A 14223-nucleotide genomic window follows, 5' to 3' on the forward strand; every position below is an offset into this window, starting at 1 on the left:
TCTTCCCTGATTAAAACAGCCTTATATCCCTAGTGGCTTCCAATTTGAGGGTTTCAGAAGGATCTACACATGAAGAAATTGAGGTATGAGAGGTGTTTTGGGTTTTGTTTTTCACTAGGGAATGATATTTCCCAAGATCTTAATTTATCCCCAATTTCTTGAATATTACATATGGATATCATATGAAATATGAATATAAATTTCTTGAACATGGTATGTGATATTTTCAAAATGCATTTCATGAAACACTAGTTGTGCTAGATACTCTGAAAAAAAATCTTACATGACCAAATAGTTTAAGAAACACAGCATAATCTTTGCATACTAAAGGTTCTGCAATATCCTCAGTAAAGAAGCCTACTTAAACCTGTTTAACTTAGTATTTTTCTAGCTTATTTGACTATAGAACTCCATTTTAATTTCCCTTTGGCAAATGCTGTGAGGTAAAATAAATTTAATTGCCACTATCAGACAATAAGTCTAACTATGGAATAAAAGCCATTTATACAAGTTCTGGCTTAAACATTCATTGAAACATTTTCTTTTTCTTTTTCTGTGAGGAAGATCAACCCTGAGCTAACATCCATGCTAATCCTCCTCTTTGTGCTGAGGAAGACCGGCTCTGAGCTAACATCTATTGCCAATTTTCCTTTTTTTTCCCCCAAAGCCCCCAAAACTATGTATGTCATAGTTGCACATCCTTCTAGTTGCTGTATGTGGGACGTGGCCTCAGCATGGCCAGAGAAGCAGTGCATCCGTGCGCGCCCAGGATCCGAACCCAGGTCACCAGTAGCAGAGTGCGCGCACTTAACCACTAAGCCATGGGGCCGGCCCCATTGAAACATTTTCATGACCTACTGCTCCTTTTTTTCCCATTTACAACCCCTTATAGACTAATATGCATCAGAGATCTGAGCCATCCCCAAAGTCAATATTTTTGTAAAAATTCTCAACAAACTATGAATAGAGGGGAACATCCTCAACTTGATAAAGAACATCTATAAAAACCTACACTAGCATCATACTTAGTGGTAAGAAACTAGAAGCTTTCCACAGATATCCCCTCTCATCATTCCTTTTCAATATCATACTGAAAGTCCTAGTTAATGCAATAAGACAAGAAAAGGAAATAAAAGGTGTACGGATTGGGAAGGAAGAAATAAAACTGTCTTTGTCTGCAGATGACATGATCAGCTTTGTGGAAAATCTAGAAGAATTGACAAAAAACCTCCTGGTACTAATAAGTGATTATATCAAAGTTGCAGGATACATAGTTGATATACAAAAGTCAATTGCTTTCCTATATACTAGCAATGAGCAAGTGGAATTTGAAATTAAAAGCACAGTACCACATACATTAGCATCCCCCAAAATGAAATACTAAGATATAAATCTAACCAAATATTTACAATATCTATATGAGGAAAACTACAAAACTCTGATGAAAGAAATCAAAGAAGAATTAAATAAATGGAGAGATATTCCATGTTTATGGATAGGAAGACACAATGTTGTCAAGATGTCAGTTCTTCCTAACTTGATCTATAGATTTAATGTAATCCAAATTAAAATCCCAGCAAGTTATTTTGTGTAGATTGACAACCTGATTCTAATGTTTATATGGAGAGGCAAAAGGCCCAGAATAACCAATTCAATGTTTAAAGAGAAGAACAAAGTTTGAAGACTGACACTACCTAAATTCAAGACTTACTATAAGCTATAATAATCAAGAGAGTGTGGTATTGGTGAAAGAATAGACAAATAGATCAGTGGAACAGAATAGAGATCCCAGAAATAGACCCACATAAATATAGTCAACTGATCTTTGACAAAGGAGCAAAGGCAATACAATGAAGCAAAGATAGTCCCTTCAACAGATGGTGCTGGAACAACTGGACATCCATGTGCAAAAAAATCTAGACACAGACCTTACACCCTTCACAAAAATTAGCCAAAATGGATCATAGACCTAAATATAAAATGAAAAACTATAAAACTCCTAGAAGATAACAGAGGAGAAAAACTAAATGACCTTGGGCGTGGCAATGACTTTTTAGATACAACACCAAAGGCATGATCCATGAAAGAAAGAATTGATAGGCTGTCAGCAGCTATGGAGTAGGGTTCTGCTTCCCTGTTGCAAATAGGTTCTTTTCTCTGAGTAGTTCTTTATAGAACCTTAAGCTGTTCTTCACTAACAGGTCAAGTGTGCGTTCCAAAGTCATATGGAGTCCATAGGCAGGGAGCAGGCATTTGGCCTTTGGTCTAGTTAACTCTCTCCCCTGCCTTGAACAAGAGGAGAGCAGACCTTCACTGCATAAGCCATCAGATGACAGAATATCTCAGGAGGGACTCTCCATGTTTCTTTGTTTTTTGGACAAGCCACCTTTCAGTCCACAGAAGAAAGAAGTTTTAGCCCCTAGTTTTTTGTGTGTCTCATAAACTTTCTTGCATGATATACTCACTGGATGTGTACATGTGTTCCTTCTGCTTTTCCCCCTCATTTGTCTCTGCAGGGAGAGAGGTTCTGTAAAGCAGGGGGAAGCAGGAGGAGTCCACTGAGTGCTTCCCAGCTACAGCTGTTTTCTCCTAAAATACCTCAAATTAGTGTGATATCATGAAGATTAATTTTCATTCCAGGACTACCCAATCCAATCTACATTAGAAATGTCTAATCTTCCTATTGACATTTGCCCCCCTTTTTTTTCTGGTTTTCATTTCAAAGGACCCTCACATTAACGGCACATGGCTCTGCTTAAGCCATCTGAAAAAGCTAGGATTTAAGTGTTTCTCTTTAATCCTCAAGTTTATTTCCTGATAATGGGGTGGGAGGATGGATAGCCTCATTTTATACCACCACACTAGTCTGACATTGTTGTTTTATAACCTTGTAAGCAGACCAGACCACATTTACTTGGGCAAACTTAAGGAGAAGGGAGTTATTGGAAGACTATTAGGAAGCTCACAGATTAACAGGATCTGCAAGAATCAGACTTGAAAATGAGCAGGGATCAATGGGGCTGTGAAAGGCTGGGCATTAGGAACCCCGGCAATCATCGTAAAACAGGATAATGAGGAGAGCACACCATTCCTGCAGTGCACATCTTCCAGACTTTCCTATTGTCTCTGTGTCATTAGCTCAACAGTCTGAGCCCCAGAAAGAGCATCTGATAACTGAACTTGGGTCACATGCTGGCCCCAGGTCCCGCTGAATCAAGGGGAGCCAGGATCTGTTTCCTTCAGCTTCAGTAATAGAATGTGGTCACCAGGAATTTGACTGCCTGGCCAAGATTACACACAGTCTGGATGTGTGAATTCCAAAAGGAAATCTGGATGCTCTTAGGGCAGCGAAAAAAAAAAATGCCAACCAGAACTGTGTTTTCAACGGACCAGTTGAAATGTAGGAGAAAGGAATTGAGAAGTAAGGATGGGAAGAAATGAGGGGGAGGGTGGAAAAAAAAAAGGGAGTTGTTAAAAGAGCAGGAAACACTCACTCAAGAAAAATTATATTTTGGCAATAGGTACATCTAGGTACAAGTCCCATCATGGCTTTTATTTTGTCTAAGACGATCGTTAAAGGTCTCCAAAAGCTCAGAGTATGAGAAGTACATCTCGGTGACTTACAAGTACAGTGACCCTCTTTCACCACCAGATGGTGCTTTAGGTATAGATAGTGTAACATGGAATCCTGGGGAAGTTCTCAAACACCTGCTGTTTACCCAAGGTGCTTCTGGGTAACAATCATTCAGGAAATATTGAGCTCCTATTGGAGATGAGACATGTGAGCCCCAATGAGGGACACCTAACCTAGTTATTCAGATAGAGAGGGCAAAGTTTCCTAGTAACTGCTTGAGACTTGGGCACAAGGACATGATAGAAATTGGGAGGAGAATTCCAACTTGAGAAAGAACCACCAAAGAGGCAGAGAGGCTTGAGAAAACATAGTGACTTCTAGGAATCGCAGGTGGTAGACTGGGAATGGAGAGGGACAGTGTTTCAGGTGGAGGAAACCAGATGAGCAAGGGTATGAAATATGTACACACAGATTTAGATTCAGCTATGGCTATTTAATTGTGTAGCTTGTTATCTGGCTCATCTGTATTCTGCATGCTATGACCTAGGCCTGGAAAAGTGAGCCATCTGTTTAGAGTAACTACTCGGATTCTATCCTTAGGAATTCCCACTGCTTTCCTTAGCCAATTCTTGTACTCAAGCTTCCCCATTTTCTCGTCCTTTCTTTTTCTGTGCTAAAGCTGTATTGGAACAGACTCGTTGCAAAACAGGTGTTACGTTCAAATACACCGAATTCCAAATGTTTATGGAACGTTTACACTGTGTTTGTAGAAGAATAAGAAAAAGCCCCTACCCTATAGGACTGATGCATTCATTCTGTTTGTATCTTATCCCATGATTTAAGCAATTATTATTTATTGTGTCCTTATGATATGTCAGATGCTGTGTTAGCACTTTACCTATGTTATTTCATTTAATCCTTAGTACAACCTAGAGTTATTATGATCCACATTTTACTGATGATGAAATTGAGACCCAGAGGAATTAAGTAGTTTGCCCAAGCTTTCCAGAATAGAAAATTAAAGGCCTAGGGCTTAGTTTTCCACTAAATATTCCCATGTCTGGCTTCTTTACATCATCCAGATCTCTGCTCAAATGTAATTTCAGAGAAGCCTCTCTCTAAAGTAGCCTGCTCACTCTATGTCTAATTGTTCTGACTTATTTTTCTTTGTAGTATTTACTATTACATTGTTTATATTTTGTTGTTTGTGTCTCTCATTAGACTATGATCTCTGTGAGGGCGGGCTCTTGGTTGTGTTGTTTACTGTTTATTATCCCACTGCCCAGAACACAGCCTGGTGTATAATAAAGAGCTCAACAAATTTTTGTTGAAAGGTTGAATTTCAAACCCAAACTCTTAGCCACTATGCCATATTGTGTCCCTAGATAGGATTAAGAAGGTTTAATTTGTGTGTGTGTGTGTGTGTGTGTGTGTGTGTGTGAGAGGAAGATTAGCCCTAAGCTAACATCCGATGCCAATCCTCCTCTTTTTGCTGAGGAAGATTGGCCCTGGGCTAACATCTGTGCCCATCTTCCTCTACTTTAATTTTTTTTTTTTTCCCCAAAGCCCCAGTAGATAGTTGCACGTCATAGTTGCACATCCTTCTAGTTGCTGTATGTGGGACGTGGCCTCAGCATGGCCGGAGAAGCGGTGCGTCGGTGCGCACCCGGGATCCGAACCTGGGTCACCAGTAGCGGAGTGCACGCACTTAACCACTAAGCCACGGGGCGGCCCCTTCCTCTACTTTATATGGGACGCTGCCACAGCATGGCCCGACAAGTGGTGGGTGGGTGCACGCCCAGGATCCGAACCTGCAAACCCCCGGCCACCACAGTGGACCGCGTGCACTTAACTGCTACGCCACTGGCTGGCCCCAAGAAGGTTCAATATTTAAATGCCCTGATACCAAAGAGTATACTGCACAAAGCCTGTGCATATAATCTGCCAAATAATATGTACACTGCTGGTCCATACTTTTTTTAAAATTAGAGTTTAATTTGCATATAGTAAAATAAATCTTAAGCACGGACATATTTTTACAGACATATAAACTTGTGTCACCACCACCCAGGTCAAGATACAAAACATTTTTAGTCCCCAAGGACACTGTCTGTGTTACCTTCTGGTTGATACCCCATCTCCCAGACGTAAGTTTTCTGACTTCTGTCACATAAATTAGTTTGCTGTTTCTTCAGCTTCATATAAATATAATCTATAGTTTGTATTCCTGAGTTTCTCTTCTTTTGCTCATCATAATATTTTGGAGATTTATCTATGTTGTCCATATGAGTAGTTTCTTCTTTTTTTATTGTTGCATCATGTTCCATGGTATGAATATACCACAATTTGTCTATCCATTCACCTGTTAATGGATGTTTAGGTTGTTGCTAGTTTTTGGCTATTAGGAATAAAGTTGCTGTAAACATGCTTGTACAAGTTTTTATAGACATATGCATTCAATATGTTATTTTAAGGCAGATGTATGTTTAGATTCCTTTTTTGAGAAGTGCCTGTTCAAGTATTTTGCCCATTTTAAAAGCTTTCATATTGATCTGTAGAGTTCTTTATATATTATGGATACAGTCTTTTATCAGGCGTATCATATATATGTATTGCGAATATATTCAATTTCCTGCCGATGTGTTTTGATAATGTAAGTTCTCAATTTTAACGAGATCAAATTTATCAATTTTGTCTTTTAGGGTTAGTTCTTTTTCTGTCATGTTTAAGCAATCTATGCCCACCCCAAAGTTGTGAATTTACTCTCCTATGTTTTCTTCTAGAGCTTTATTTTTTAGCTGTCATATTTAGGTCTATGATCCACTTTGAATTAATTTTGGGGTTTGGTATGAGGCACACTTTATTGTTTTTCCTATATAAATATGCAATTGTTGAAGCACCATTTAGTGAAAAAGAATATCATTTCCTGCTGAATTATAGTGATGCTTTTTTTTTTTTAACTGAGGAAGATTGGCACTGAGCTAATATCCATGCCTATCTTCCTCTATTTCGTATGTGGGATGCCACCACAGCGTGGCTTGATGAGCTATGTGTAGGTCCATACCCAGGATTCGAACCTGCAAACCCTGGGCCACTGAAGCGGAGCATGAGGACTTAACCACTATACCACCAGGCCAGCCCCCTAGTGATACTTTTGTAATAAACCAAGTGACTCTATATGTAGAGGTGTATTTCTGGACTCTGTTTTGTTACATTGGTTTACTTGTCTATCCTTGTACCAACACCCCTCTGTCTCAATTACTGTAGCTTTATAACAAGTCTCGAACTCTGATAGTATAAGTCCTCTGATTTTATTCTTCTTTAAGATGGTCTTGGCTATTTTAAGTTCTTTGCATTTCCATATAAATTAAAGATTCAGCCTGTCAATCACCACCAAACATTCCTGCTGGGCGTTTGGTTGGGTTTGCATTGAATCAACACATCAGATTGGGGGAAATTGACATCTTATCAATATTCAGTCTTTTTTTGTGTGTGTGTGTGAGGAAGATCGGCTCTGAGCTAACATCCACTGCCAATCTTCCTCTTTGCTGAGGAAAATTAGCCCTGAGCTAACATCTGTGCCCATCTGCCTCTATTTTGTATATGGGATGCTGCCACAACATGGCTTGATGAGCGGTGCACAGATCCACGCCCGGGATCCAAACCTGTGAAGCCGGGGCCACCGAAGCAGAGCACACAAACCCAACCACTATGCCACTGACCAGCCCCCAATATTTAGTCTTTTGATTTATAAACATGATATAGCTCTCCATTTATTTAGGTCATCTTTAATTTTTCTCTATAGTACAAACTTGCAATATTTTATAGTTTTCAATATTAGACTTATGGAACTTTTCTTAAATTTGTTTCTAAATATTTGATTTTTTGATTCTACTGTAGGTGGTATTTTTAAAAATTTCATTTTCTGGTCATTTCTTGATAGTATATAGTAATATGATTGTTTTTTTATATTTTGATCCTAAAATTAGAGAGCTTGTTGCTAAATTCATTTATTGATTCTAATAGTTGATGCATTTTTAGATTTTCTGTCTTTACAGTCATGTAATATGTACATGAAAATTGTTTTACTTTTTGTTTCCAATCTTATGCCTTTTATTTCTCCTTCTAGTCTATAGCACTGTCTAGGGCTTCCAGCACAATGGTGAACAAAAGCTGTGGTAGTGGTCATCCTCATCTTGTTTTTGACCTTGTGGAGAAAGCTTTGACTATTTCACCATTGAGAATGATGCAGCTGTAGGGTTTTATTACTAGATAACCTTTTTAAGATCAAGGATGTTTCCTTTCATTTCTACATTGTTGAGGATTGTTTTTTCCTAAAATTGTGAATGCATGTTTAGTTTTACGAAATGTGCTTTCTTCACCTATTGAGATGATTGTGCTTCCCCTCATTTCTTTATTCTGTTAATGTTGTGAATTACACGGATGAAATTTTTAAGTGTGAAACTATCCTTTTGTTCTTGGAATAAATCTCTCTTTGTTATGATGTATTATGTATTTTTCTTATATCCCTGAATCCTACTTATTGATATTTTGTTACGATTTTTACACTTATATTCAAGGGAGATACTAGCCTGTAATTTTTCTTTTTTGAAATGTCCTTGTTAGGTTTTGGTATCAATGTTTTGCTGGTCTTAAAAACTGAGATCAGAAGTGTTCCCTCTTTTTCTATTCTCTGGGAGAGTTTATGTAAATTTGGTATTATTTTTTCCTTAAATATTTAAAAGAATTCACCATTAAAGCCACATGGGCCTGGTATTTTCTTTGTGGGAAAGTTTTTTAAAAAAAGTTTATATAAAAATAATAAGCTATAGATATGTCTTTAAGAAAATCTAAAACTGGTAATCCTCAACTTATCAGTTTTTGCTTCATGTATTTTGAAACTCTGTTATTAAGATCATAAATGTAATAGGATAATTAGGATATAATAATTAGAATATTTATATTGTCTTCATGAATTGACCCCTTTATCATTATAAGATGACATTCTTTATCTCTGGTAACCTTCTTTGCTCTGAAATCTAATTTGTCTGATATTAATATTACCACTCCAGTTTTCTCTTGATTAGTGTTAGCTTGGTACACTTTTTGCCAATCCTTTCATTTTAGCCTATTTGTTTATATTCAAAATGTGTTCCTGGTAGGCAACCTATAGTTGGGTCTTGCTTCTTAACTAGTCTGACAATCTCTGGCTTTTAATTGGGGTGTTTAGACCATTTAGATTACATTTAACATGATTATTGATGTTGTTGGGTTTAAACTACCATCTTGCTACTCATTTTCTATTTGCCTTATCTGGTTGTTGTTCCCTTTGTCCTCTTTTTCTGCCTTCTTTTAGATTAATTGATTTTTTAAATTCCTTTTTATCTTCTTTGTTGGCTTATTTGCTATAATTCTTTGTTGTATTATTTTAGTCGTTAAGAACAGAGTTTATAGTATACATGTTTAACCTATCACAATCTATCTTCAAGTGATAATATACTACTTTCCGTATAGTATAAGAACATTACAAAAGTCTACTTCCATTTCTTCCCTTCCAGCCTTTGTGCTGTTGTCGACATACATTTTACTTTCACTTATTTTATAAACTCTATAATACATTGTTATTATTTTTGCTTTAGACAGTGGATTGCCTTTCTAGAAAAATGTATCAGTTTCTTAAATTATATAGAAAACAAAAAGTGAAGTTACAAACTGTTGTTACAATAGTAGCAGCTTTTATAATTGCCAATGTTTTACCTTTACTGAGATATTTATTTCTTCATGTGGCTTCCAGTTACTATTGAATGTCCTTTCATTTCAACTTGCAAGACACCCTTTAGCATTTCTTGCAGGGCGGGTGTAAAGGTAATGAACTTCCTCAGCTTTTGTTCATCTGGGAATTTCTTAATTTCTCCCTCACTTTTGAAGGACCATTTTGCCAGATATAAGATTCTTGGTTGACAGTTTTTTTTTCTTTTAGCACTTTGAATATATTGGCCCACTGTGTTTTGGCCTCCAAGAAGATTTCTGCTGAGAAATCTTCTGATAATCTTATTGAGAATCCCTTGTATGTGATGTGTCATTTCTCTCTTCCTGCTTTCAAGATTCTCTCTTTGTCTTTGTCTTTCAAAAGTTTGATTATATTGTGTCTCAGTGTGGGTCTCTTGGAGTTCATCTCCCTTGGAGTTTGTTGAGCTTCATGAATGTTTATATTCATGTCTTAACATCAAATTTGGGAAGTTCTCAGCCATTATTTCTTCAGATATACTCTCTGCCCCTTTCTCTTCTCCTTCTGGGACTTCCATAATGCCTATGTTGGTCTGCTTGAAGGAATCCCACAGGCCTGTTAGGCTGTGCTCATTTTTCTTCAATCTTTTCTCTATCTGTTCCTCAGACTCAATAATTTCCATTGTCCTATCTTCAAGTTCACTGATTCTTTTGCTTGTTTAAATCTACCTTTAAATCCCTCTAGTGAGTTTTTAATTTCAGTTATTATACTTTCAGCTCCAGAATTTCTTTTTAGTTTCTTTTTAGGTTTATTATCTCTTTATCGATATTTCCATTTTGTTCATACATTGTTTTCTTGACTTTCTCTATGTCTTTCTTTAGTTTTTTGGGCATCTTTAAGACAGTTTTTTGTGTGTGTGTGAGAGGAAGATCAGCCCTGAGCTAACATCTGATGCCAATCCTTCTCTTTCTGCTGAGGAAGATTGGCCCTGAGCTAACATCTGTGCCCATCTTCCTCTAATTTATATGGGACGCCACCACAGCATGGTTTGACAAGCAGTGCGTCAGTGCACACCCAGGATCCGAACTTGTGAACTCTTGGGCTGCCATAGCGGAGTGCGCGCACTTAACTGCTACCCCACCAGGCTGGCCCAAGACAGTTGTTTTAAAGTCTTTGTCTGGTAGATCGGCCATCAGTTTTTTTCAGGGACAGTTTCTGTTGATTTATTTTTTCCTTTCAATGGGCCATACTTTCCTGTTTGTTTGTATGCCTTGTGATGTTTTTGGTTGAAAATTGGACATTTGAATATAATAATGTGGTAACTCTGGAAATCAGATTATCCTTCCTTTATCAGGGTTTTCTGTTGTGTTTTTGTTTTCATGTATTATTTTTGTTTTTTTGATTGTTGTAGGCTGTTTCTCTGCTGAGGATCAGGCTAGTGAAAACTTAAGGTCTTTTCAGGTCTTTTCTGAGCCTTTGCCTTTCCCTGGGCATGTGTAGTGACTTTCTGATTTCCCCCATAAATGCAGTTGCTTTTGAGTGTCCTAGTCTTTAATGTATGGCTCCTAATGTATGGGAAAAGGAGAAAATTGAAAGGGGGAAAACAGGATGCTGGCCCTTTAAATCTCCTGGAAATCACTTCAGCTGGAGGGAGAGGGACTTGCAACAATGAAGGAAGGTGCAACAGTAACAGTTGCCTGCCTCTTCCTCCACACCTTTGTGATCAGAAGCAGCAATCAGCAATCAGAGCACAGAACCCTGGTTTTTAGAGGACAGGGTCCTTTTTGCACACCCTGGCTTCCACAGGCTGTGTGCAGGCTGCTGTGGAAACACATGTACAGCTTCCTGCCATGGGGCACGGGGTGGGGAATGGGTAGTGGCTACTGTGCTAAGAGCTGAAATTGACTGAAATTAACCACAAGTTACTGTCCAAGCCTTCCCTGGGAAGATGCAAGCCTTCAATAGACTCCAGAGTTCCAAAATAGTTACATCAGATAGATTCTGCATTGTATAGGTGGGGATACAGATTCCTGGTGCTTCCTACTCCATCAGTTTTCCAGAATCGTCTCCAGCTGATTGCCTTTTTTTGTGTGTATGAGGAAGATTAGCCCTGAATTAACATCCATGCCAATCCTCCTCTTTTGTTGCTGAGGAAGACTGGCCATGGGCTAACCGTGCCCATCTTCCTCCACTTTATATGGGACACCGCCACAGCATCGCCTGACAAGCGGTGCATCATTGCACTCCTGGGATCTGAACCTGGGCCGCCAGCAGCGGAGCACGTGCACTTAACCACTACACCACGGGGCTGGCCCCCAGCTGATTTAAAGAGATTTAAATAAAAAGAAAAAAGTCTTCTCAACAACAACAAAAAACTAACAACCCAATTAAAAAATGGGCAAAAGACCTGAACAGACATTTCTCCAAAGAAGATATACAGATGGCCAACATGCACATGAAAAGATGTTCAACATCACTAACTATCAGGGAAATGCAAATCAAAACTGCAATGAAATATCACCTCGTGCCCGTCAGAATGGCTATAATTAACAACGCAGGAAACAAGTGTTGGAGAGGATGTGGAGAGAAGGGAACTCTCATACACTGCTGGTGGGAGTGCAAACTGGTGCAGCCACTATGGAAAACAGTATGGAGATTCCTCAAAAAATTAAGGATAGAACTACCATAAGATCCAGCTATTCCACTGCTGGGTATTTACCTAAAGAATATGAAAACACGCATGTGTAAAGATACATGCACCCCTGTGTTCATTGCAGCGTTATTCACAATAGCCAAGACTTGGAAGCAACCTAAGTACCCACCAAAGGATGAATGGATTAAGAAGATGTGGTATATATACAAAATGGAATACTACTCAGCCACAAGAAACGATGAAATCCAGCCATTTGTGATAAAATGTTTGGACATTGAGGGTATTATGCAAAGTGAAATAAGTCAGAGGGAGAAGGTCAAATACCGTATGATCTCACTCATTAAGTAGTAGATAATAACAACAACAAACAAACACATAGAGACAGAGATTGGATTGGTGGTTACCAGAGGGGAAGAGGGAGGCAGGAGGGTGAAAGGGATGATTAGGCACATGTGTGTGGTGATGGATTGTAATTAGTATTTGGGTGATGAACATGAGAACATGATGTAATCTATGCAGAAATAGAAGTATAATGATGTACACCTGAAATTTATACAATGTTATAAACCAATGTTACCACAATAAAAATAATAATAATAAAAAAGAAAAGAAAAGAAAAACGTCTTTATATTTACCCACATACTTAACATTTCTGTTGCTCTTCATTCCTTTATACAAATTCAAGTTTCCATCTGGTATTATCTTCCTTCTACTTAAAGGACTTCCTTTAATATTTCTTATAGCACAGGTCTGCTAGTGAATATTCTTTTAACTTTTGTGTCTCTGAAAAAAGTCTTTAGATTTCCTTAATTTTTGAAAGATATTTTTGATGGATAAAGAATTTTAGGTTGACAGATTTTTCTTTTGGCTCTTTAAAGATGTTGCTCCTTCCAACTTACTTTGTTTCCAACACGAAATTCGTGGTCATACTTATCATTATTCCTCTGTCAGTAAGTAGTCTTTTCTTTTTGGCTGCTTTTGCAAGTTTTCTCTTTATCATTGGTTTTAAGCAATTTGAATATGATATACCCCAATACCCCAATGTAAATTTCTTCATATTTTTAGTGCTTGATGTTCACTGAGCTTCTTGTATCTGTAAGTACATCATTTTCATTAAATTTGGAAAAAGTTTGCTAATTATTTTTTAACATGTTTTTTCTGTCCCCACCTTTCTCTTATCTTATTCAGGGACTCCAATTATATTTGCCTTCTTGAAATTGCCTCACAGCTCACTGATACTCTGTTCTTTTTTTTTTTTTTTTTCAGTCTTTTGTCTCTCTGTATTTCATTTTGGATTTTTTTTATTGCTGTGTGTTCAAGTTCACTGAACTTTCTTCTGCCACTAATCCCATCCAATGTATTTTTCATCTCAGGCATTGTAATTTTCATCTCCAGAAGTTTATTTTGGGTCTTTTTTTTAAATATATCTCCAATGTCATGATTTAATATGTTAAATCTTCTTGAATATATGAAATACTAAAATAACTGTTTTAATGTTCTTGTCTACTAAATCTATTATTTTTGTCATTTCTGAGTCAAGTTTCAATTATGTGATTTTTCTCCTCATTATGGATCATATTTTCCTGCTTCCTTGCATGCCTGATAATTTTCACTAGATGTTAGACATTGTGAATTTAACTTGTTTGGTGCTTGATACTTTTGTATTCCTATATATATTGAACTTTGTTCTGGGACGCAAGTTAAGTTACTTTAAAACAGGTTGACTTTTTTGGGTCTCCCTTTTAAGCATTGTTGAGCAGAACCAGAGCAGCATTTAGTCCAGGGTTAATTTTGCCCCTACTGAGGCAAGACTCTTCTTAGTAGTCTACCCAGTGCCCCACGAGTTATGAGGTTTTCTACTTTGACTGTTGGGAACAGGCACTTTTCTTGGGCCTGTGTGATCTGTGGACACTGTTCCCTGTGATCCTTTTGGTTGGTTCTTTCCCTGGCTTCAGGTAGTTTCCTCACATGCATGCACTAATCAGTACTCAACTGAACACTTCAGAGGACTCTGTAAAGATCGCTGGAACTCTCTCTCTCCCTGCCTCTCTCCCCTCTTTGCACTGTGGCCTGAAAACTTCCTCCAGGCAGTAAGCTGGGGCAATAGTTGGATTTATCTCATTTGTTTCCCATCTCTCAGGGATCCTTTTGTTGCCTAATGCCTTATTTTGATTTTCTTGTATATATTTTATTTCTACATGCTATAAACCTCAGATTATATAGTTATTATTGCTGCTCTCAACAGTCAATAATCTTTTATTTTTATCT

Source organism: Ceratotherium simum, chromosome 7, assembly GCF_057802395.1.
Source record: "Ceratotherium simum simum isolate JZ-2026a chromosome 7, ASM5780239v1, whole genome shotgun sequence".
NCBI lineage: Eukaryota > Metazoa > Chordata > Mammalia > Perissodactyla > Rhinocerotidae > Ceratotherium > Ceratotherium simum.